The following is a 24,619-nucleotide window of genomic DNA, read 5'->3' as shown; positions in this document are numbered from 1 at the left end:
TATTTACACGGGCTGAGATGTGTCCTGAATGATCACAGTTTTAGTGTCTCCCCGGGTCATTACAATGGGCAGCCAAAATCTAGAGCAAGCTCTGTCACTGTGCCAATGAACTTGTGCTGAACAGGTTCCATGAGGCTAATCTTACGAAGATGTAAAAACCATGTCCAAAGTCGCCTACTGATTGGGGGCAATGTGGGGCTGGACCCCCAGCCCCTGACTCTGCTCTCACTCTGTCCACCTCATTATGTTGATACCCTAATGTCAGTTTTCTTTTTTCTTTTTAATATTTGTTTATTTGGGGGAGAGTGTAAGTGGGGGAGGGGCAGAGAGAGGGGGACAGAGGATCCGAAGCAGGCTCTGCGCTGACAGGCTGACGTCATCGAGCCCCACGTGGGGCCCGAACTCACGAACCGCGAGATCATGACATGAGCCGAAGTTGGACGCTCCACCGACCGAGCCACCCAGGCGCCCCTGTAAGTTTTCTTTAAATGGAAAAGGAAAAGGTTTTAATTACAGTAGCCCAACGGAAAAAAAAAAAATCATTCAGAAATTTAAAATTTGGAATTTAGTAAAACATTTGACTTCACAGAAATCCAAATTGTCTGTATGGTTCCCATCACCACCACCGACACCACTAAGGTAGCTCAAAGATGAACAAACTTGGAGAAACGCTTGCAACATAAATGACAAAGGGTTTTGTAAAAAAATCTCTAGAAACCAGTACGAGGATGGATAATCCAATGGAAGAACGATCAAGAGTAAATAGAAAATTAACACAGAAAGCAATTCAAGTGACCAATAAAATCATAAAAGTGTATTTTACCTCCTTAATAATTAAAGACCTAGAAATTAAAATATCAGTGAATTATTAATATCTGCTCATCAAATTACGAATGATGACATGATTGATAATCTCGATTATGGGGGAGGATGTGGCTGCTGGTTATCGGGTAAATTGGCAGAGTCTTTCTGCAGAGCAATTTGGCGATGCGTAAAATCTTCAGGTATGTGCACACTCTTTGACCTGGCGATTCTACCTCAAACAAATTGTCCTAAGAGGTTAAGTGTGTGAAGATCGATGTGTGTCTTTTTATCACATGATTGTGTATTATATCAAACACTTGGAGATAATACAAACAGCCATTAATACACAATTGGTGAAATACAGTTTAGTTGATCTACACGATGGGGTAATACGTAAATATTAAAAATTATATTGCAGAGTGACATGTATTGGCATAGAAATAACGTTCCATGTACATAAAGTGAGTCATTACCCAGCTATATATCACAGGAGCTCACTTTTTAACTTGTATGAGTGAGTCTGTATCACCACATATGCACCACATATGGGCCATAGAGACCTAGGTTTGGGGTCCAGTTCTGGTCTTGTCTAAAATCCAGGTTTTTCAGAGAGGTTTTCCAGGATGTGGGACTTTGCATTCTAACCCTGGGACAATACTGACCAAATGAGAATGACTGATCGTCTGGTCTCATCCCTAACTCACTGTGTGACTTTGAACATGGTTTTTCCATGTTTGTGTTGCACATTCCTTTCTTAAAACAATGGATGTGACATAGTCGTGGTTGGAGAATTTGCACCCACTCCCATATTAACAATGTTTTTATTTGGGTGGTGAAATTATAGGCGTTTTAGAATTTCTTCTTTGATATTTCTTTATAGTGCATATCTATAATTTTCATAATATAAAACACATTAAAGTTGTTTATATTAAAAACAACTCTAGGGTCAACTGGGGTCTATTTTCAATACCGAGAAAATGGCAAAATGATGGTAAAGAAGTATTTCTACAGAATGTCAATCACAGACATTTATTATAGAGAGAACCTGAAGCCAGAGATTCAAGAACAAAGAGTATCATGGGCAATTTGTCCCTCACGACTACAGTATCTTACACCAGAAATGATACAGGAATAAAAAAATATATATATATTCCTCGTGTTATAGAAGCAGCAACAGCCTTCCTGTACGGATTCAGTGTACTTTCAGTTTGGAACTAGAATGTTTTCTTTAATTTTTTTAATGTTTATTTATTTTTCAGAGAGAGAGACAGACAGAGAGAGAGAGAGAGCATGAGCAGGAGAGGAGCAGATAAAGAGGGAAACACAGAATCTGAAGCAGGCTATAGGCTCTGAGCCGTCAGCACAGAGCCCGATGCGAGGCTCGAACTCACAAACCGTGAGATCATGACCGGAGCTGAAGTCAGAGGCTTAACTGACTGAGCCACCCAGGCGTCCCAAGGAATAGAATGATTTAATCACTTTCTTCCCAGAATAAGAAGGATGCGGCTTATGAACAAATTTCCAAGTGAGTACGTGTTGTTTGAAAACATTCACCTTGGAAGTTTCTATGTTCATAATTTTCGCGTTGCTTCGATAAGGCTAAATAGTGATGCTTTTCAAGAAATCTTGTACTGATGATATTAGCGTATCAACGGAAGAGTCCAATTGTCAAGTGAAGCAGTCAGCCCTAAACTTTGCGGTCCTAAGTTCGGGGAAACTTAAGAGGAACTTTCCCCCCAAAAGGCTTGGAATTGGGTCAAGCGTAAATTCGCTTAGTTTGGTGGGAGATGGTGATGGGGAAGGAAAAGTTGCCAAAGTCCTCGTGGCGTGTGCCATGGCCTGGAAGGTGGGTAGAAATAACACATACTCTTTCTGGAAGTGTCCGAATTGCACATTTTGACACGCATGGCATGGAAAGCTAACTCTGGTACTCTACCACGGCTGACGTCCTGACTTCCTCTGGGGCAAGTGCCCTTGCCGATTTCTCACCTGTCTTGCAACAGCTGCAGAGGTTTGCACAAGTCTGAAGAGAGCAGGAGAAACTAGAAGCTGCCCCCTGTGAAGAACCCCCACCATCTTCCCAGCAGACCCCCAGGCCATGCCCCTACACCGGTCACCTGAATACTGGACACATTCGTTAATGTCACAACTTTTGAGATTTTCTTCCTAACTCATTCTTTGTGCTCTGTTCTCCACATCAGGAAAAGAAGAAAAAAAAAAAACAAAGGCAGTGCCGAAATCACTCACAGTTCTGCCTTTGAAAATCCCTTTGACTTCCTTCTGCATCTGGAAATTACACCTGGATTCCAAAACATTCTTCGTTGCTTTTGATGAGGAAGTCAGGACTTCCCTGATGGGAGCGCATGGTTTGATTCACGGGACAGGGTTCCTGACAGGTTTTGTGCGGACATTCCTACTGCAGGACTACAAATCATTTTGTGGGTCGGGTGATAAATCAGCAATCCTACTGCAGTACGTTTCTCCTTATCTAAATGTATTTCCCCAAATTCATTTTAATTAAGCAAAAAGGGTTTGCAAAAGTTTCCTTTGCATATTTGCAACCCCCTCCCTGCTGGCCGGGTGCCCAGACTGCAGGAGCGTCGGATCCCAGGCTGGACATGCAAATATCCCTGGTTACTGTGCAGCTCCAGACCCTTCCTGTCTAAAATATATTTTTAATCCAGAAAGATGAGGATACGAATTGCATTCCTGAATATGTACCATTAAAAGCACTGTGTGTATTTTCTCTGGATGCTCTGGAAAATTACGCACTAATCCAAATGTCACTCTGTGAAGCATAGCTATGGGATTATAACGGTTTGGGAATAGAAAGCTTGTGTATATACCAAAAAGCTTTGAGCCAATTTTGCTGTATTGCCAACTTAGTTTGTGAGAATCGAGCTGTGTCAAAAAAATTACAAAAATGAACCAAGCAGTTCTTTTCTCAATGAAATCTTTTATTTAGTTTTTCCATTTTTTAATGTTTATTTTTCAGAGAGAGCGAGAAACAGAGTGCGAGCCGGGGAGGGGCAGAGAGAGAGGGAGACACAGAATCCCAAGCAGGCTCCAGGCTCCGAGCTGTCAGCACAGAGCCCGACGCGGGGCTCGAACTCGCAAACCGTGAGATCATGACCTGAGCCAAAGTCAGACACTTAACTGACTGAACCACCCAGGTGCCCCTCAACCCAATCGTTTTAAATGTCAAAATTGATTAAACCCTGACCTCAAACATGGTCCTAAGTCTGCCACTAAGTGGCTAACAGTGAGTAATGGATTTCAAGGTCATTTTTCTAACAATTTATGTGTCTACAAGTGACTTGATTTTTTTCTTCTGCTTCTTTGTTTATTCTTTTCTTCTATTTCTTCCTTCCTTTCTTTTTTTATAGATAACTGTATCAGTCTGCTCAGGCTGCCATAACAGAATACTGCAGACTGTGGGGCTTCCAACAACAGAAATTTATTTTTCACGCTTCTGGAGGCTGGGGGTCCAAGATCAAGGTGCCAGTTGATTTGGTTCCTGGTGAGACTCTCTTTCTGGCTTGCAGAGGGCCACTTTCTTGTCCCCCATGGCAGAGAAAGAGGAAGAGAAAGAGGAGGAGGAGGAGGAGGAAGGGAGGAGGGGAGCAGGAGGGAGGGAGGAAGGGCAAGAGAGAGAAAGAGGGAGGGAGGGAGAGAATGAGGGGTCAAAGAGAGTACTCTGGTGTTTTCCAGTCTACTACAAGGACACTAACCCTAGTGGATCAAGACCCCAACCTTATGACCCCCCCCCCCACCTTAATTACCTCCTTATAGGCCCCATGGCCAAATTGCAGTCATGTTGAGAGTTAGGGCCTCAATATAGGATTCTGTGTGTGGGCGGGGGGGGGGGGGGCGCACGCATAATTCAGTCCATAGCAACAATTGATTAAGAAAGTGAAAATCATCTACTTGGTCTGAGAGAGCTGGCAGAATGTGAACGTCACTTGCTTTTCAGATGGACAGGTTTTGTACAAAAGAACTTCAAGTAACAATTGCAAAGCCTTGCTGATAGGAAAAAGCCATCACACAATGAGCAAAGGCTCAGCCACATCTAGAATCCTTTCCCAGCTGTATCTTTTCCTGGTTGTGTGGCCATGAGCACATGATATAAGATTTTGTAACCTGTTAGTGTGTGTGTGTGTGTGTGTGTGCGCGTGTGTGTGTGTGTGTGCGTATGTGTGTGCGTGCGTGTGTGTGTGTGAATAATTGTATTCGTCTCAGATAACTGCTGATGAGTTTACCTGGGAATTTTTGCAGAAAATGCTTGGTGAGTAAGTGCTCACTTTTAGCCATTATTAACATCATTGCCATCATCATCATCATCATCATGGTCATTATCATTCCCAGACTAGTTAACAATAAGGTGAAAGTATTTTGTCTTGTAAGCAGGCGTGTCATTCTCCAAAGAACCACATGCAATACGTGAGACCGGAAGCACAATTTGAAATACTTTTTTTGCTCAAAAAGAATCTTAAACAATCTTACTTGTGGGTGGTTGCACATGGTTCACTATCCAGAGAAAAGCTGTCTAGACCCCGAACCGCCAACTTGAGTCCCCACGGAGATCACTGTCCACTGAGCAGAACATACCTTTAACAGCTTGCCTTCTTCCCCACATGAATGTTGTCTCTGTAGTGATTTACAGGAAACTCAACACGGACCCAACCCCACAAGTGTCTCCAAGAAGAACCCAAACTCACTGTAGACCAGCAAGAGAAAAATAATGCCACTAGAATGAATTTTCAGTTCAATAGAGTAAGTTTTTCTCAAGCTATTCAACATTTGCAATGCCTGAAAACACTTTCTCCAAAACCACTTCCAACCCACAGCTCATAATATTTTTATGATTAACCTTAGAGGGAGCAAAAATATAACCAGCACTATGTCACATTCCCACAACCAAACTTCTGGTCTTTTTCACCGGTGGGGTAGGGAAAGGGGGGTTTGGATAGTGCAGGGGATGCAGAGAGAAAGTCCTTTGTCTGGAGTTTTTAATTGCTGAGGGCTTTTTTTTTTTAAACCAAAGAAGCAATTCCTTTCATGCACCATGTCTCACCTTGAATTCTTATCCACGAGGGACATAGCTGATCAATGATGTAATTCTACAGTTATTTAAGGATAGTGATTCTTTTATTCTCACCAAAGGTTTGCCCAAAATTAAAAGGAGCCTGGAGTCATTTATTTTAATCTCTCAAGATTGTTTATTGTTTCTACAAGTTAGGGCAGCCCCATCTTTGGAAGGCATAGTCCAAGAGAAAAGTCGATAAAATGCTAGCATTGTTAGATGGGGTGGGGTTTTCGCAAAATAGACTCATTGTTGATGGTCTTTTAAGGTAACACTTCATATTTTATCTTGTGGCCTTTCTGCAATGCATGGATGTTCGTTTGGCGTAAACAACAACACTATTAACTTACCTTTTGAGACTTGGCCACCATTGAGAATTCAGTAAACGTCTACAAATTGTAAACTTCAATAGTGGATTCTTGAAAATGTTCATTTCCATGTAACTTCCTTTCCATGTGCTGCCATAAAGCTCTTTGGTCTTTATACCATGTATAAAATGAGGAGTCATATACACACTTAATTTGGCTTCTTTGAGTATTATAAGCTTCCCTCCTCCCAATATAATTAATCACTTTTCCATGCATGATGGAAGCTGCAAAATGATTTTTCCCCCTTGGGTTATAAAAATATCCCTAGATTGTCAGCTTTTGCTTTTCAGGCTCTTTGATCTACTTTGAATGTGAAATGTGCAGGACCACCAAGCTGGACCCCAAGCTGGGTGGGTGACCTCTACCCTACAGTGTGAGAAAAAAAAGCTGTAAATTTTCCCCCTTATTTTTTTATACCCATGAGTTTTTTATTTAGAAAAAGAAACTAATACATAATCAGTACCTTTACAGTTAACTCACCCAAATGTTATTTGTTTAAGGTATTTGATGTCCAATATACTTAGTGTTGTTTTTTTTTTTTTTAAATAAGGCTCGTTTAAGCTCTTTTCCTAGAAAAGGGATGTTGCCTTTGCCAAAGGCACATTATCTTCAATATCCAGTATTTTCAGTCTATTTTCTGCAACTTAAATTTTCCACATCTTAATTTGTCTCAGTTCTCTAAATTGGTAGGGTTAGAAGGCCTTCCTTTCCTAGCATCTGACTCAACTTGCTTAGGAAATTAAACAAGGTCTTTCCCCTTTGATGGAGAAACCAATCACTGATGGGCGCACAAATGAGAGAAAGCTGAGGTCTTCAAAGTCTGCCCCTATTTAGATAAGCACCTTCCAATATCCAAATCTGTTCTACGTCACTATAATACCTACTGTGTCTAAAACTATAGTATTACCTTATAAGGAAAATCTCCTGTGAGCCAAAAATTTAAAGTCTAGTTGTAATGAAAAGACATCAGAGAAAAAATGACTCAATGGATTTTAAAAGCCCTACATGGAGAGCAGTTCACCTGTTATTACAGATGTGAATAAATCATGTAGATTAATTACCCAAGTACAAGAATATCTATAGTATGCAAGCATCTACTGGGGGGATTACTCATTGAACTATGGCCCCAGCCTGAGAACCCGACACATGTCTGAATTTGAGAATGAAGGTGGTTTGGGAAAGAACGTGCCAGCAATTTTAATGTTTTTAAAATCCTGGTGTGGTTCCTCAGGTTACAATTACTTTGCTACATTTTCTGTGCCAAGAATAGAGTTTCATACCTTTCCAAACAATGCAACTCCGGTGGGACGTTTGGTTGGGGAAAGGAATCATATAAGATACCATGCGATGATGTCTTTACCTTTCTTTTCCCTAAATTCTACCCATTCCAGGGGTTTCTACACTTGTACAAACTATTCAGCGCTCAGATGGAGACTGTAAGAACCTCCTGGTCCTTAGATGTTCTTCTGGGCCTCAGGCATAGCAAGTCTGAAGCCAGCAAAGGCCAGAGTGAAAATCTTCCTTGATCTACACTGCATGGCCCCGGGAGGACACTTGAGGAAACACAGTTACATTATGTTAGGCCTCTTTGCGCCCAGTACTTTTTCTCGAAGATGTTTCAAGAGTACTTGTGGAATTGTACAAACCCCAGATTGTAAATTTCTGCTCTTGGGCTTCACTCAATACCCTTGCCCTCTCCAGAAACATGCTCTGCCACTGCAGAAAGTTGCTGAGTCCTTATTAGATTCGTTCAAAACTTGGTGACCTTTAAGCAAACCCCTAAAGAAGAGAGATGATAAAGAAGAAAACTAGAAAATGTTACTGGTAGACACAGTGCATTCATTTCTTGTTTTTGAAGTAATCAACTCTTGAGCTGAGAGTTTCAAAATTCTATTCAGATTTAGACATCTTTCAACAATAACGATGTGAATGATTTCCAAGTTACCCACTCTGTAATTCTTACTAAGTAGAATAATGCAGTATTTACTGCAAACTTGAGTATTTGATTTTCATACAACAAACTTCTGATTAAATACTCTGTAGATTGTGATCACCCACCGCGACCTTCAGGTAACCTGTTGTTCCAAACCAGACAGGAAGAAAGAAGGAGTGGTCTTAGAGGAAACGAAGTCTATTGTAAGGAACTCTGAACTGGAGAGTCAAGAAATGTGTCATTCATTCTATTCACAATTTTAGACAAAGTCTTGTTTTCTCTCTACCTTAGTTTCTCATTTCGTTAAAAAAAAAAGGACAGAAAAAATGTCATCTTCCAAGAATATGGTAGAAAAAGATGTTGAGTTGAGTAAAAAGGTTAGAGCTGATGGTCCCCTTCAAAGGCATTATGCTTAGTGAAAAAAGTATAGCTCAGAATGTTACATGCTGTTTGATTCCATAACATTCTTGAAAGGACACAATTCTAGAGGGGGAGAACAGATTGGTAGTTGCAGAGGATCAGAACGGAGAGGCGTGTACATAGAAGAGTAGAATGAGGGGGTTCCTTCGGTGATAGAACAATTCTGTATCTTGGCTGTGTTGGTAGTTATAGGAATCAACACCCTAGATAAAATCGCATAGAATTACATGCACACACGCAAATTGAATGCGTGTTAAAAATGCTAAAAACTGGACAGCTCTGCGGGTCATTTAACAGCATGACACCAACGACAACTTCTGGGAGAGCTTGATGAAGGGTACAGTTGGACTCTGTGTATTATTTTTATAACTTCCTGTGAATCTATTCTTATTTCAAAATAAAACATGTTTAAAAGTGTCATTACAGAGCTGTCTCCAGGTGCCTTCTTGACTAATCCAGTGTTCCCTACGTATACAATCACAATGAGATTAAAAGCACAAATAATTTTTTAAAAAAAGGGCCATAGTGAAAGAATGGCAATTGTTACATGGGGTGGGATGAGTCACAACAAAACCATCAAACAGAGTTCTTCTCTTGTAACGTAACTTTGCATAAACGTGAATACAATGGTGCCTTGTTTAACACCACTTTGAACTTACAAGCAAACTTCTTAGGGACAGCCTTTTGAAATATAAGCCTTTTGTAAATCGAGATGCCATGGAACATTTGTTCCATGAACTGTTTCACGAAAACAAATCAATCTGTAGTAAAATAAATTTGGAAATACTGGAATTAAACATATTTTCCCCTGGATCTCTTTTCATAATAATAATTTTATTTTATTATTTAAAAAAATTTTTTTTCAACGTTTACTTATTTTTGGGACAGAGAGAGACAGAGCATGAACGGGGGAGGGGCAGAGAGAGAGGGAGACACAGAATCGGAAACAGGCTCCAGGCTCTGAGCCATCAGCCCAGAGCCTGACGCGGGGCTCGAACTCCCGGACCGCGAGATCGTGACCTGGCTGAAGTCGGACGCTTAACCGACTGCGCCACCCAGGCGCCCCTCATAATAATAATTTTTAAAAAACACATACTTTTGAAAAAATAGACTCTAGCCTTCTACTCCCCAAAACAATGGACGAGGTGATCCCGATGATTTGGCCCAATTCGCTGCTGAAGACGAGTAGGGTGTTGGAACACACACAGACACGCTCACACACACACACACACACACACACACACACACACACACTATCTGACTGAAGGCAACAGAGAGCTGTCAATGCAGCGAAAAAATACGAAGCCAAGAGCCAGAAGACAGAAACACAAAGAGAAAGTTTCAGCATTTGGGTCATTTTCACCATCAAGTAAACATTTTTACCTGGAAGAGGAAACTACAAATTTTTAAAGATATTCAGAGCTTTTGCCAATTATACAAGGTGAGTCGGAGAAAAACAGGAATCCAGGGCCTGCCGGGAATTCTGGTATATCTCTCGTGCTTTGGATCGAGAAAACTGAGTCCTATAACCTAGGGATCCAGGTGAACGGAAAGGACGGCCCTTAGGAAATGCAAGTCCTCTTATTTGTTAAGTATTATTATTATGTTATTATTTTAAATTTAAATCTAAGTTAACATATAGTGTAATAACGATTTCAGGAGTAGAACCCAGTGATTCATCTCTTACATTAGGACAGCCAGTGCTCATCCCGACAAGTGCCCTCCTTCGTGCCCATCCCCCATTTAGCCCACCGCCCCCCCACCTCCCCTCCAGCAGCCCTCAGTTCGTTCTCCGTATTTAAGAGTCTCTTATGGTTGGTCCTGCCCCTGTTTTTATATTATTTTTGATTCCCTTCCTTTATGTTCATCTGTTTTACATCTTTAATTCTACATATGAGTGAAGTCTTATATTTGTCTCTGTCTGACTGACTTATTTCGCTTAGCATAATACACTCTAGTTCCATCCATGTGGTTGCAAATGACAAGATTTCCTTCTTTTTGATTGTTGAGTAATATTCCATGGTATGTATATGTGTATATATATGCATACCACATCTTCTTTGAAGCTGAAGTCTACCTAAGGATCACTTCAATCTCTGAAATTGGTCCCATGTCAATCATCTCTCTAGGAACATTAAGTCTTAAATATAATTTATAATTTGTTACATACATCAGGCAGGAAGTCAAAAGTATCATGGCAGAGGCACCTAGGTGCCTCAGTCGGTGGAGCATCCCACTCTTGATTCTGGCTCAGGTCATGATCCCAGGGTTGTGGGATCAAGCTCAGCTCTGGGCTCCATGCTGAGTGGAGAGCCTGCTTAAGATTCTCTCTCACTCTCCCTCTGCCCTTCTCCCCTGCTTGTGCTCTCTTTCTCTCTCTCTAAAAAAAACCAAACCAAAACAAAACAAAACAAAAAAAAAAACAACTAAAAAAAGTCAAGGCATAGGAACCAGAAGAAAAACAACAGAAACAGACCCAAAAGGGCTCCGGATACAAGTTACCAAACAACAGAATTTAAAGTCGCAAGTGGTCAAGGAGACACAAGGAAAAATGCAGAATTTTGATGAATATTTAAGAACTGTCAGGATAATCAAAGGGAAATGTTAGAAAACTACAATTATTGAAATTAGGAACAAAGATGAAACTAAAGTGTATTAAAGAATAAGACAGAATCAGTGAGGTGAAAGACAGATTCAGAGAAATTACCCAGATGGAGGCATACAAGGGAAAACGGATGAAAAAAGTAGAACGCATAAGAGAAAAAAGTGGAGTGACAATTTCCATTGAACATGTAATGAGGTTCCTTCCAGAAAAATAAAAGAAAGGGAGTGGTATAGACTTAGGATGTAATGGGGCATTGTTGACAACTTTCCAAACTGGCAGAGATTCAAGAAGCAGGAGAAATCCAGAGAAAAATCCCATCAGAGTAAATGACTGAAAACCAAAAATAATGGGAAAATACGAGAAGTGACCAGAGAAAGAAAGACACGTTGATTTCCAAGGAGGAACATTAGATGGAGAGTCATCACCCCAAGAATAAATAAGCGAAGCAAAATAAAATACTCACATTTTAAAAAGAAAGTAAACAAACCATTAAAAGAATGAAATAAAACAACATAAAAGCCAGAAGGCAATGGACAAAGTTTTCGAAATGGTGAAAAAAAATTAATATTCAACCTAGAACTCTATATTGAATTGAAAAATACCCTTCAAGGACGAAGACGAAATGAAGACATTTCCAGACAAACAAAAACAGAGAGTATGTCACTGGTAAACTTGAATGGAAGGGAATAGTGGAGGCTTTCTTTAGGAGGAAGGACAATGGTCCCAGAGGGAGGCCTGAAGTTGCGGGAAAGACTGAAGAACAAGAAAAGGCGATTATGTCTGTTAACTAGAAGAATTTTGACTGCACGGATCCATAATAGTATTTGAATAGAAGATGCAAAGATGCATGCAAAAGCAGGTAAGCTGGGAGGGAGGGAAAAGGAGTTTCTGCATCATGTGACTGGGGTAAGAGGGATTAGGTTCCGCGGCATCAGGTTGTATCTCTAAGTAAGCTGTGGAAGAATAGTGAACCAGTATTCACCCTCACACTCACAGAGGGGGGACAATAGGACAGATGTTAAGGATCCTAGAAGCCCCAAGTAATGCAGGGCTGGAGACAGAAGGAATGTAGAAATGGGTAAGACAAGTAGAAAGCAAGTAACAGGATGGCAAATTTTGCATCAAATAGGGTAGTATTTTTAACACTACTGTAGGCTGTGATCTCAGTGGACGATAAAAACAATAGTTCACTTATGGAAGTCCTATGTCAAACCGCCTAACAAGCAGTGACTCATTCATATGTCGTAAGTACCATTATTTATGCCCACTTGAAAAATGAAATTTAGGCGCAGAAAGGTGGAATAACAGACCCAGGATCGCCCAGCAGGTGGGGGCAGAGCCGGCATTTGAAACCGTGCAGTTCATTCTCAGCTTGTGTGTTTGACCGCCATGTTGGGCTGTATGATTCTGCCCCTCCTGTGGTAGCACTGAGAAAGTTCCAGACTTACTGTCTGGCATTAAAGAAAATAAATTGTTGGGGCGCCTGGGTGGCTCAGTCGGTTGGGCGACCGACTTCGGCTCAGGTCATGATCTCACAGTCCGTGAGTTCGAGCCCCGCATCGGGCTCTGTGCTGACAGCTCGAAGCCTGGAGCCTGTTTCAGATTCTGTGTCTCCCTCTCTCTCTGACCCTCCCCCGTTCATGCTCTGTCTCTCTATGTCTCAAAAATAAATAAACGTCAAATAAAAAAAAAAAATTAAAAAAGAAAATAAATTGTTTGAAACTTCAGGAATTTCCCCAGAATTAGAAACTGAAGCCACCAATATATTAAAACTTAAAATAAGGGCACCTGGGTTGCTCAGTTGGTTGGGCATCTGACTTCAGCTCAGGGCATGATCTCATGGTTCATGGGTTTGAGCCCCACATCCGGCTCTGCACTGACAGCCTGGAGACTGGAGCCTGCTTCAGATTCTGTGTCTCCCTCTCTCTCTGCCCCCCTCCCCAGGGCTCACGCTCTGTCTCTCTCGCTCAAAAATAAATAAACAGTAAAAAAATTAAAACTTAAAATATCACATCGAGAGCAGCTTGGTCATCATTTATATTAAGAGCCCTAAGAAATTTCATTCTTTGATGTAGTATTTGCATTTCTACACCAAAGACGAAGTACGGGGAAAAATGGATGAATAGAGATGTTCATGGGGCCTTATCTGTGACAGAGAAAAAAAAAATGAAACAGGATAAATGTGTCATTAATAATGATGTTTAATTGATGAGATAATACATGGTCATTAAACGGGTATTGATAAATACAAGTATTATGGATATATCCAGCATTTACATGTATATAATAAAAAGCCATTATACCAAGTAATGGAGAGGGGAATCAAACGGCATATGCTAAAATAATCACATGTATATTCAACCCCCTTTTCCCATTCTCCTTGACAAAAATCCCCAAAGAAAAAGACAACTGTGAAAAACCTAGTATAGTCTTGAAGGAAATATGCTAAAATATTTGCAATATGTATATTGGGGTGGTAGGATTACTTATATATTTGTTCCTCATTTTGTATTTTCCGGTTCTTCTTGGGGACTGTGTTCGAATTAATATGTAAATTCATTAATACCAAATATGGTTGCTTGAAATGGTGAAATCTTCTCTTTTCTGATGAGGGCACATTTGGGCTCTCCCTGAGAGCGTTTAGAAAAGGATCAATTACCCAAAGAGAGCAGAGTTCCTGATGGAACATAGCCTTGTTTTCTTCTGAGGAAAACCCAACCACAATACAAGTGGTTTGGATTCACCAGCCTTGTGCCCATTGCCTTGGTGTGGAAGGCCCCATCGCTTCCAGCTGATAATGCACAGCCACTGCCAAAGCCAGCGGCTCCAAGGGAAGACCGTGTCTGGGCATGACTCTCAGGTGGCAGGAGGAGAGAGGAAAGAGGACATTGGAGAAAAACAAACAACGAAACAACCCGTGTGAGTCCCTGCTCTCTTTAGAACTTTAAATGATACTTTTGTGGACACTTCCATCCATCCTTCCATCCATCATCCATCCATCCGTCCAAGATCATTTCTTCAGCAAATGAGTATTGCACGTCTGTCATATGGAAGCACTTTGCTGAGGGCCAAGAGGCTAAAATTAGTTTAGGGAAAAGATCCTGTTTTAGTCCTAACGACCAATCAATTGGGGAAATGGAGACTTCATGCTCTTTTTTTTATAAACTAAAGTCCGCTTCAATTTCCTTATCTAGTGCTATTGATATGATATTGTTTAGATGTTTGGTTATCCTGAGAATCAAAGAGCCTGCTGGCTATTTACTAGGTTCCTTTAAAGTTAGTTCCTCAAAGGATAGTTTGTCCAGGGAGGCGTAGAGAGACAGGAAGGAGTCTTTCTTCATCTCAGAGGTCCTTTCCCTGGGGTCTATGGACCCTGAGGATCTATGATGAGGATCCTTATGGACTTGGTTAGGACAAAATATATCCTTATTTTTACCAATCTCTAAATCAAATGTGGGAATTTTCTTTAATCTTGAATATAGAGAACTAATGGCAGTAATATTAGAAGGACATATGACTTTCTTGTCTATAGAAATAACAGATATTTTCCCACCAGGTTATATTTGTTACAAACGTATCAAAACACCGTGCATGCTCACCACGACCCTGAAATTACTGCCATTCAGCTCACGTGTAGGTCTTGTTATTTAATGACTTAATGAAAAAACATAATCGTTTCTATTTGCAATTAAAAAACCTGTTTTGGTAGCTATTTTGCTATGAATTAGGGTTCCCCAGAGACACAGAATAGGATCCATATATATGACTTACTATATCAAGAGATTTGTTATAAGGAATTGGCTCGTGCAAGTTTGGAGGTCAAGAAGTCCTGAGATCTGCATCCTGCGAGCTAGAGACCCAGGTGAAGTCCGTGTCTCCTTCCTAGTCCGGATCAAGCACATCAGCCAGGACAGTAACCCCCTTCTTTGCCTGTTCATTCAGAGTTATGAGGAGCCCAAAGTGGCAAAGCAGCAGTCTTCACTTCCAGATCAATAGAATCATTGTTTTGTCTCCTGGTGGACGCACTCTGCCCTTTGGAACTAAGACTACTAAGCCAGCAGAGCATAAGGTCGTGGGAACAGGAAACAAAAGTTTTGCTAGGGGGTCATTCGGGGTAGTAGTGAGTGGTAACACTCCTATGTCCACCCCTTGATTTCTGGACCCACGAAGCCTGGCTAAAGGGGAAACAGCACCCTAGAGTGAATGCTGATTCCCAGCATATCCAGCCTTCTGGAGAACACTGCCCCAGGTCCGGGGGTATTCCCACATTGCCAACACTGTAGCTGAGTCTTCAAAAGGCCATTCCCCTTTTCTGTCAGGTCAGCCGATTCAGGATGCTTGGGGACATGGTCGGAACGCTAGTGAATTCCATGAGTGTGGGTCCACTGCTGTACTTCATTTGCTGTGAAGTGAGACCCTTGATGAGATGCCATGCTGTGTGGAACACGGTGATGATGGGTCAGGCATCTGTAAGTTCATGGATGGCAGTTTGGGCATACTGTTTGCAAGGTAGGTAAATCCCTATCCAGAGCAGAGCACTATTCCCTCCATGATGGAAGTGATCTAATGCAATCAACCTGCCCTCAGGTAGCTGGCTGATCATCAGGGGCTCTGTGTTGGTCTCTGCTGCTGGTAGTTGGGTCACTCAGCAGAGGCTATAGCCATGTTGGCCTTGGTGAGTGGAAGGCCACGTTGCTGAGCCCATGCATAACCTCCATCTCTGCCGTCATGGCCACTTTGTTCATGAGCCTGTTGGACAATGATGGGGTAGTTTGGGTGGTCAACTGGTATTCACAGAACAGAAAATCCTCTCCACCTGATTATTAAAGTACCCCTCTGCTGAGATAATCTTTTGGTGAGCATTCACACAGGACCCAAATAGCTTCACATTTTTTTTTTTGCCCATCAAAGGGGTCTATCTGCATATTTTTTCCCCAAATTTCCTTGTCACCAATTTTCTAATCATGTTCTTTCTAAGTCCATGACCATCCTGTCAAATAATTGGCCACAGCTCATAAAGCAGTGTATAATTACATATCTGGCCATTTCTAAACAAAGTACACAAGCAGGTGCATTGATCAAAGTTCTACCTACTGGGAGGATTTCCCTTCACTGTTGTCCTTCAGAGATATCCCAGAGGGGCTGAGTGTGCAGATGTCCACTTTCAGGTGGTGCCTGGGTCTCATGGAGACACGTTGGAAACTGAGGCACAAGTCTTCTCTTCCTCTGTCAACTGATTGTAGGGAATTCTTCACGAAGCTGCAGGCACAGGCTGGGAGACAGAAGGTAGCATCACAGGAATGGGGACCACGGACATTTATGCCACTTCTTTATGTAACTTGTACCTTCAAGGCCACTCAGGCAAGCCCGATTGTATCACTTCCAGTTGATGACAGAGTGTTGCTGTGCACACCCAACTTTATGGCTTGATGGGTCAGGAAATGCCTGGTTCATGACAGGAGTTCAGGTCACATGGTAACTCGGTGGCCTGTGGTTAAGCATTTAATTTCTACTAAGGCCCAGTAGCAGGCCAAGCATTGTTTCTCAAATGAATAGTTATCTCCATAGGGCTGCTTCAGTATCCTAAGGCACTGCAATTCACCCACAGACTCCAAACAGCATTTGTCTCTGCCCCGGATACTCCAATCACCGTTGGATCTGCCGGGCTCTATGGCCCAAGTGGTAGAGCAGCTCGGACCTGTTGCAGAGCTTTCTCTTCTTCTGGGCCCCACTCGAAACTAGCAGCTTTTTGGGTCACTCGGTAAACAGGCTGGAGTAGCCCACCCAAATAAAGAATATGTTGCCTCCCATATCCTAGGAGGCCCACTAGGCATTAAGCCTCCTTTTAGTTGTAGGAGGACCCACCTGCAACAACTTATCCTTCACCCTAGAAGGGGTGGCTCGACAGGTTCCATACCACTAGATGTGTAAACATCCCGCTGAGGTAGAAGGCTCCGGATTTTTTGTTGGATTTTTGTCCCACCCACTGGCATGCAAATATCTTACCAATAAGTCTAGAGTAGCTGCTACTTCTTGCTCACTGGGTCTGATCAGCACAATGTCATCAACATAATGGACTAGTGTCATCCTTCATGGAAGGGAAAAGCAATCAAACGAAATTATGACGTAGTGCTGTAGCATTGATAGACTCCGGGAGTAGGACCGTGAAGGTGGATTGCTGACCTTGCCCACTGAAGGCAGAGTGCTTCTGGTGATCTTTAGCACCACCTTTTGAGAAAAAAGCATTTTCCAGATCAAAGGGTACATACCAGTTACCACAATATATATTAATTTTCTCAGTCAATGAAGCCACATCTGGTACAGCAGCTGCAATGGGACTCACCACCTGATTAAGCTCATGATGATCTGCTGTCATTGCCCAAGATCCACCTGCCTTCTGCACAGGACAAATAGCAGAGTTGAATGGGGATGTTGTGGGAATCACCATCCCTGCGTCTTTCAAGTCCTTTATGGTGGCATTAACCTCTGTAATCCTTCCAGGAATCTAGTATTGGTTATCCTGAAAATCAAAGAGCCCACTGGAGACTTCTTGGTGTCCTTCTAAAGACAGTTTATCAAAGCGTAGTTTATCCAGGAAGAAGTGGAGGAAAACCAAGTTTTCTGCATCTCGGAAGTTCTTCCGTGGCTAAGAATTTTATAAACTGGGTTAGGACAAAATGCGGCTTTATCTTTATTAACTGTTAACTCAGATGTATTTTCTTCAATCACAAATATAGAAAATCCATGGGAGAAGTACTACAAAGCACTTGTGACTTTCTTACCAATATAAATCATAGATATTTTCAAACCACATTATAGTTGTTGCACGTGTATCAAAATATTGTTGATCATCTCAGCAGTTTTGATATTTTGATATTTAATGAGTTAATAAGGAAGCATAATTGTTAGAGGCTACAACTGTTTAAAAAAATTGTTTTGATAAAAAAACCAAAAACCTATTTTGATAAATATATGCCAGTGTAATTGCATTTAACAGAATAGAGCTATACTGGTACAAAACTGGATGTCTTGTGTCTCTGATCACCATCATAGCTTATTTTGGTATGGGGCCATATCTGTATTTTCTATCTGACTAGACAATCGCTAATAATCTTCCTTGACACTGATAATACTATTTTATTTTTGTTGTTCCTCTTCCTCAGTTATTTCACAAATTATTTTGGACCTGAAGCGTAAGATGTCTATGACAATGTATGCCATCTTATTTCTACTCCCCCAATGTTCTACTGAATTTAGTTCTATTGAAAGAATGATACCCTGTGTTGCTGCATTCCAATCATGAGCTTCATAAAAATCCCAGAGTTTTAAGCATGGCAGAATAAGGGAGAGTTTTCCATCAGAGATAATCACAGAAGGTATTTATTCATCGTTCCTTCAACTAATGTTTTCCAGAGACTATATTGAATGTCAGGAACATACCAGATTATTTAGGGCTTCAAGAATGGATGTGACATGGTTACAATAGTACAAGAGCTTAATCGAGCAGAGGAGTTAGACATGTAAAAGGTCCCAGGGACAGAGAACATGGATCAGGGGACACACAAGAGAATATAGTTGTCAAAGTAGAGAAGGGGCAAAGGAAAAGAATTGGTTGACGGTGGAGCCATTACAATCAGAGGAATCAAAACAGGGAAAGGAACACATGTCTCGGGGGTTAATTGGTGTCTGTGGGGCTGGAATAAACACTATCTGGGTAGGAAAGTGGGAGAAGTTGCTGCCAGAAAGATAGCATAGCGTGGAGACTGGACTTGGGATTTCTCAACAGGTAATGGAAAGCCATTAATAACTTTTAAGCAGGGGAATAGCATGATCAGACACAAGCATTAGAAAGATGATTCAGGAGATGACACATTGAAGGCAGACAGGAAATCAAAAAGATCCTGTGACCTCTCTGAGTTTGGAGAAAAAGAGAAAAGAAAGAATCAAAGGTGCTTTTCAACTTTCTTGCTTAGGTGAGAGGTTTGGTGGTGACATCCTTAATTGGAGAAGGTCATGTTAGAGGCAGAAAGTAAAGGTCTGGAGCTCAAGGGAGATATTGAGTCTGGGAAAATAAATGTATGAGTCATCCACATGGAAGTGATAGTTAAAGCTATGGGAATAAACGCATTTTCCTAGGAGAGTGTCTAGACTTGAGATGTGAGGATCTTTGAGGACACAACCCGGGGGAACAGTAACGTGTAAGGGTGGAGTCAGGAAAGATGAGTCAGTGAGGAAAACTAAGGGAGACAAGTCAGACTACCCTTCAGAGAATCCAGAAGCACCATCAGAGGAAAACTGAGGGTGGGGGCAGAGGGGGGGGCAGCGGTGGTGATTTTCAATGAGTATTTCAAAACTAGTTATAGAGGCTGAGTCCAAGATGACTATCCTGGAGGTGAAGTGAAATTGTCCACACGAGGATGACATCTGGGGGGTGCATTAGTCTGCTGGGCTCACAGCAGAATACCAAAGACCGGGGTGGGAGGCTTCAACAACAGAAATTTCTTTCCTCATGGTTCTGGAGGCTGGAAGTCTGGAGATCTAGGTGCCATCAGGTCTGGTTTCTCGTGAGGTTTCTTCATGGTTTATGGACGGCCACCTTCTAACTGTGTCTTCACAGGGCCTTTCTCTGTGTATGCACACCCTTGGTGTCTCCTCATGCTCTTAAAAAGGTATCATTTCTACTGGAACAGGCCCCCATCCTTATGACCTCACTTAACCTTAATTACCTCCTTAAAGGCCTTACCTCCTAGCACAGTCACACTAGAAGGTAAGAGCTTCAACATATGAATGGTGGTGGGGCCCAATTCGATCCGTGGCAGGAGCTGTGATGGGAAAAAGTGATAGGAAATGGAGTTGCCAAGATCCAGGACTCCAGAGGCAGGGAGTGAATCAGTTTCTCTAAGAGGATGTATAAATGGAGCAAGGCACCTCGTAAGAGGAGTAGGTGGACGAGAAGACCCATCACTGACGCTCAGAGGCTTGTGGACCAGGGTAAGATGGCATCTGCATTTTCTCCACAGTGGATTGGCGGTGTGAAGAAAGTGACCTTCCGGGATGAAGGTCTGTTATCTGCTGTTTTCTAGTGGTCCCGCCAGGCGGTGCTCCTCGAGGCTGTGGGATAGTCAGAACCAGAGAGGGGACATCTGCCCAAGGTACAGTGTGTGAATCCACTTGGTCAACCCACAGCCTTAGCTTTGTATCAGTGAACTGAACCCTCCGCCATCTGATGAACAGTCTCGTCTGTTTCCAGATGCCTTTCCCATCAGGACCTACATTTGGTCACAGTCCCTGCTGACTCAGCAATGTTGGAGTTGGTACTAGACATCAGAGAAGGGTCATTTTATTGCCACGGTCGGTTGCCCAGGGACACACATGAAGTTGTGACTCTCTGTGTAAGCTAGATCTTCCGTAGAGGCCCACGCTTCCAGGCCTGCCGTTACCCCTGCTGCCCACCTTCCAGAGTGTTCCCTCTGAAATGTAAATTATACTGCAGATCTCTTCCGCTAAACCTCTCCAGCAGATCTCCATCACACTTATAATAAAACCAGGGTAGGGGCACCCAGGTGGCTCAGTCAGTTAAACATCCGGTTTGATTTCGGTTCAGGTCATGATCTCATGGTTTGTGAGATCAAACCCTGCGTTTGGCTCTTTGCCAATAGTATGGAGCCTGCTTGGAATTTTCTCTCTCTCTCTCTGCCCCTCTCCCCGCTCATGCTCTCTCTCTCTCTTTCTAAGTAAATAAATAAGCTTAAACAACAACAACAAAACCTCCAGGGTCATTGCCACCACCTCTTCTCGCCATGACCTATGGGAGTGATTCTGCCTTCCTCCCTCGGCCACCATGGGACATTTGGTGATGTCTGGAGACTTCTGGGGTTGCCACAACTTATGGAGGTGCTAATGACATCTGGCGGATAAAGGCCAGGGATGCTGCTAAATGTCTTACAATGCACAGGACTCGGACCCACCTCCCGCTACAATGACAAAAAAATATCTAGTCCTAAATGTCCATAGTGCTGAGGTGAGACACCCTGCCCTACAGCGTGCTTGTGCTCTGGCTTGCCCACCCTGCCCACCTTCTCTGGTATTCCTCCTGGTCCGTCTTGATTTTCTCAGACACATCAATGCTACCTGAGGACACGTGCCTTCACTGCTCCCACTGGTATGGCCTCTAAATGTCTCCAGAACTTGCTCCTTCCTAAGGCTTTCTCGGATCCTACCAACTAGCTCCTTCTCAGACCACTCCCTCCCCTTTCTTCTAAGCCTGCTTATCACCTGCAATTATAGAGCTTAATGGGCTCTTTTCATCTGTCTTCCGTGCCAGGAGGTGACCTCCAAGGTAGCACAGGCCTGGTCCTGTTCACTGCGGTGTATCCCATCTCCAAAGGCCCAGCATACAGGTGAACCTCAATAGCCCGCTGCCAAAGAAGCCAAGGAGGGCAGAAAAGTTGCTGTTGGAGGTGGAGAAGGTTCCTGGGGTGCAGTGATGTGTGATCCCCTTGCTCTCTCAATACTCATCTGGTGAAATTCTTCAATTATTATTATTTTTTTAATTTTGGGGGGGAGAGAGAGAGAGAGAGGGAGGGAGGGAGAGAAAGGGAATGAGCACGAATGGGGGAGGGGAAGAGAGAGAGGGAGACAGAATCCCAAGCAGGCTCTGCGTTGTCAGATGGCTGACCGACTGGGGTCAGGAGTCAGATGCTTAACTGACTGAGCCACCCAGGTGCCCGAAAACTCTTCAGTTAGATTCTGAAGTCACCTGGCTCCACATGTACTTAACAGCCAACATAATGAGAGATCCAACAAGGAAGCCACTGGATCCAAAGAGTTACAAGTCATGGCGGCAAATGGCAGGCGTCTTAGATGCATCTGCTTTGGCGAAATGGCTGTTACTTCACTCAGCTCTCATTCTGGACTTTGGGCTTTTACAGCAATAGGCTGAGCAGCACGGCCAGCAACCTCAAACACTAAATTCAAGTGCAGTTTTCAACACTGTTCACAACGTATTATATAAACCACATATACGCGCCTATGAGTATGTGCAAATGTTCACAGGCTTATCATCATATAGAGGTGTGGGTTCTCTTACCACGGGCCAACCACTGTTTCAGTCAAATTATTTTGATTAGAACATAAATGCAACTGAAGTCAAGGCAAGTCTCTGCAGATTGAGAGCTGGGCAGAGGACAGCCAGCCAGAAATGGCTCCAAATGTTCTACGATAGCTGAACGTTCCCAGAGAAGGTTGGGGTTCACTTTAATTCATTTATAGTAGAGACATTTTAGAACATCGTGCGAACTCTTCTTCTATTAAATAATTTCAGAACCCACTCATCTTCAGGATTCTTGATTTCCTGTCAACAACAATTTTCTTTTGCCTTTTTTCTTTTTTCTTTCTTTCTTTCTTTCTTTCTTTCTTTGATGAGAGCTCTCCCTAGGGAAAAAGTAAAAACAGCTTTTCCTGGAAGAGCTCATGCTGCCCTCATTTACCTTTTGCATAACAAAAGCCCAGACTATAATTCTGAATGGCTGTTTTGTGTAGTTGAACCAGGTGTTGAGCTTGGAGAGACCCAACATTAGAAGTCAGAGAAATGCCAATTTGCTCTGTTTCAAAACACTTTGTTTCAATCACTGCCAAAGCCTCGGGGCAAAATGCTATAATCTATTTTCAGTTCCAGCTTTTCAGTTGGCTTGGGCTTATTTTTTAATTTTTTTTTTAACTTTATCAACATGCCCAAGTGACAATATCACTTATTAACCGTATTGATCTGAAAAGACTTTTATTAACTACAAAACGTATTCGTTATTTGGAGTTGGTTCTAGTTACTGCTTGGCAAGAAAACATCGAAGTCCTGAGGGATGAAAACTGATTTATAAATAAATAGTGAACATACTGGTTAAAATACATGGGGGATCTATCTGTTTATAGGTTAAATAATACAAAGTCAAATTGAGAAAGGCACTGCCACCCTATTTAAAGGATATTGGCATACCGGATAAGGGCATATTTTCAATTTAGAGAGTTTGAGAGACATTCTGTCATTGCTGGAGGTATGTTACACTGGGTAGATGCAGTGCTTTATTGTCTTAGCAGCACTGCATTGGCAAAAAATGGTGTGAAAGAAAAGGCAGCAAAGACATTGCAAGCTACCAGAGACACCCCTAGATGAATGCATAAGACTCATTCACTCAACAAATATTTTCTGGGCACTGACAATGGGTTGGGTATTATTCTACATGCTGGGTTTGCAAAGTAACCATATATATTTGTGTTAACATAGTATTAAGCACCTGGGTCTCTGAGCCGGGAGTTTTCTCTGATGCTTCATCAATATCTGGGCAAGCTGAGATATTACAGAACTGTGCGTGTTCTCTCCAAAGGCGGAAGCTAGAGACCTGAGATGCTGATGCAACACAAGGGAACCGGACTTTCAGGCAAAGGCATGGAAATCTAATTCTGAAACTGACAAACTGACACAGGCAAATGGTTTTCGGTCTTTGACTCTCGGGATCCTCCTTTATAAAATAATCCGATCTCATCAGGTTGGTATCCTGGGTAAAATGAGATAGTGTATGTGCAGTGCGGTGGGAATGTAAAATGGTAGAGCTGTGGTGGGAAACGATTTGGCGGTCCCTCAAAAAGTTAAAATTACCACATGAGTCAGTAATTCCACTCCTCCGTGTATACCCAAAAATTAGAAACTGGTACTCAAACAAATACACGTAAATGCAAGTTCATAGCGGCATTATTCATAATAGTCAAAAGCTGGAAAGAGCCCAAATATTCATCAACTGACGGATGGACAAAGAGGTTGTGGTGCAGACAGACCATGGAAGATTATCTAGCCAAAAAAAGGAATAAAGTCCTGATACATGTTACAACATGGAGGTGCCTCAAATACATGATGTTAAGTGAAAGAGGCCAAACACAAAAGGCCACGCGTTGTCTGATTCCGTTTATATAAATATCTAGAGTAGGTCAGTCCACAGAAAACAGAAAGCAGGTTAGTGGTTGCCAGAGGCTATTTGGAGAAGAAAGGGAGAAGAAACGCTTAGTTTTGGGGCGGGGTGATGAAAAGGTTCTGCAACTAGATATTAGCGGTAGCTGCACACACTGTAAATGTGCTAAATGCCACTGAAAGTTCTCTTCTAAAGTATTACGTTTTACGCTTGTGAATTTCACCTCACTCAAACAGGAGACAGTGTGTATGGAAATACTCTGTACCCATTTTAGTGACCTACCCACGGTTACCGAACTGGTTGGAAATGTATGGGTAAAGGCTATGCACAGATCTCAGGTGAGGAAGTCTGAAACTTGTAGTCGATTTTCTTCCGAGAGGGAAAACTTTTCTCTGAAGGGATCCCTCCCCCTCAATTTCCCCTCGTGTCTCATTGGCCAGAATCCGG

Source organism: Felis catus, chromosome C2, assembly GCF_018350175.1.
Source record: "Felis catus isolate Fca126 chromosome C2, F.catus_Fca126_mat1.0, whole genome shotgun sequence".
NCBI lineage: Eukaryota > Metazoa > Chordata > Mammalia > Carnivora > Felidae > Felis > Felis catus.
This window is presented reverse-complemented; position numbering follows the sequence as displayed.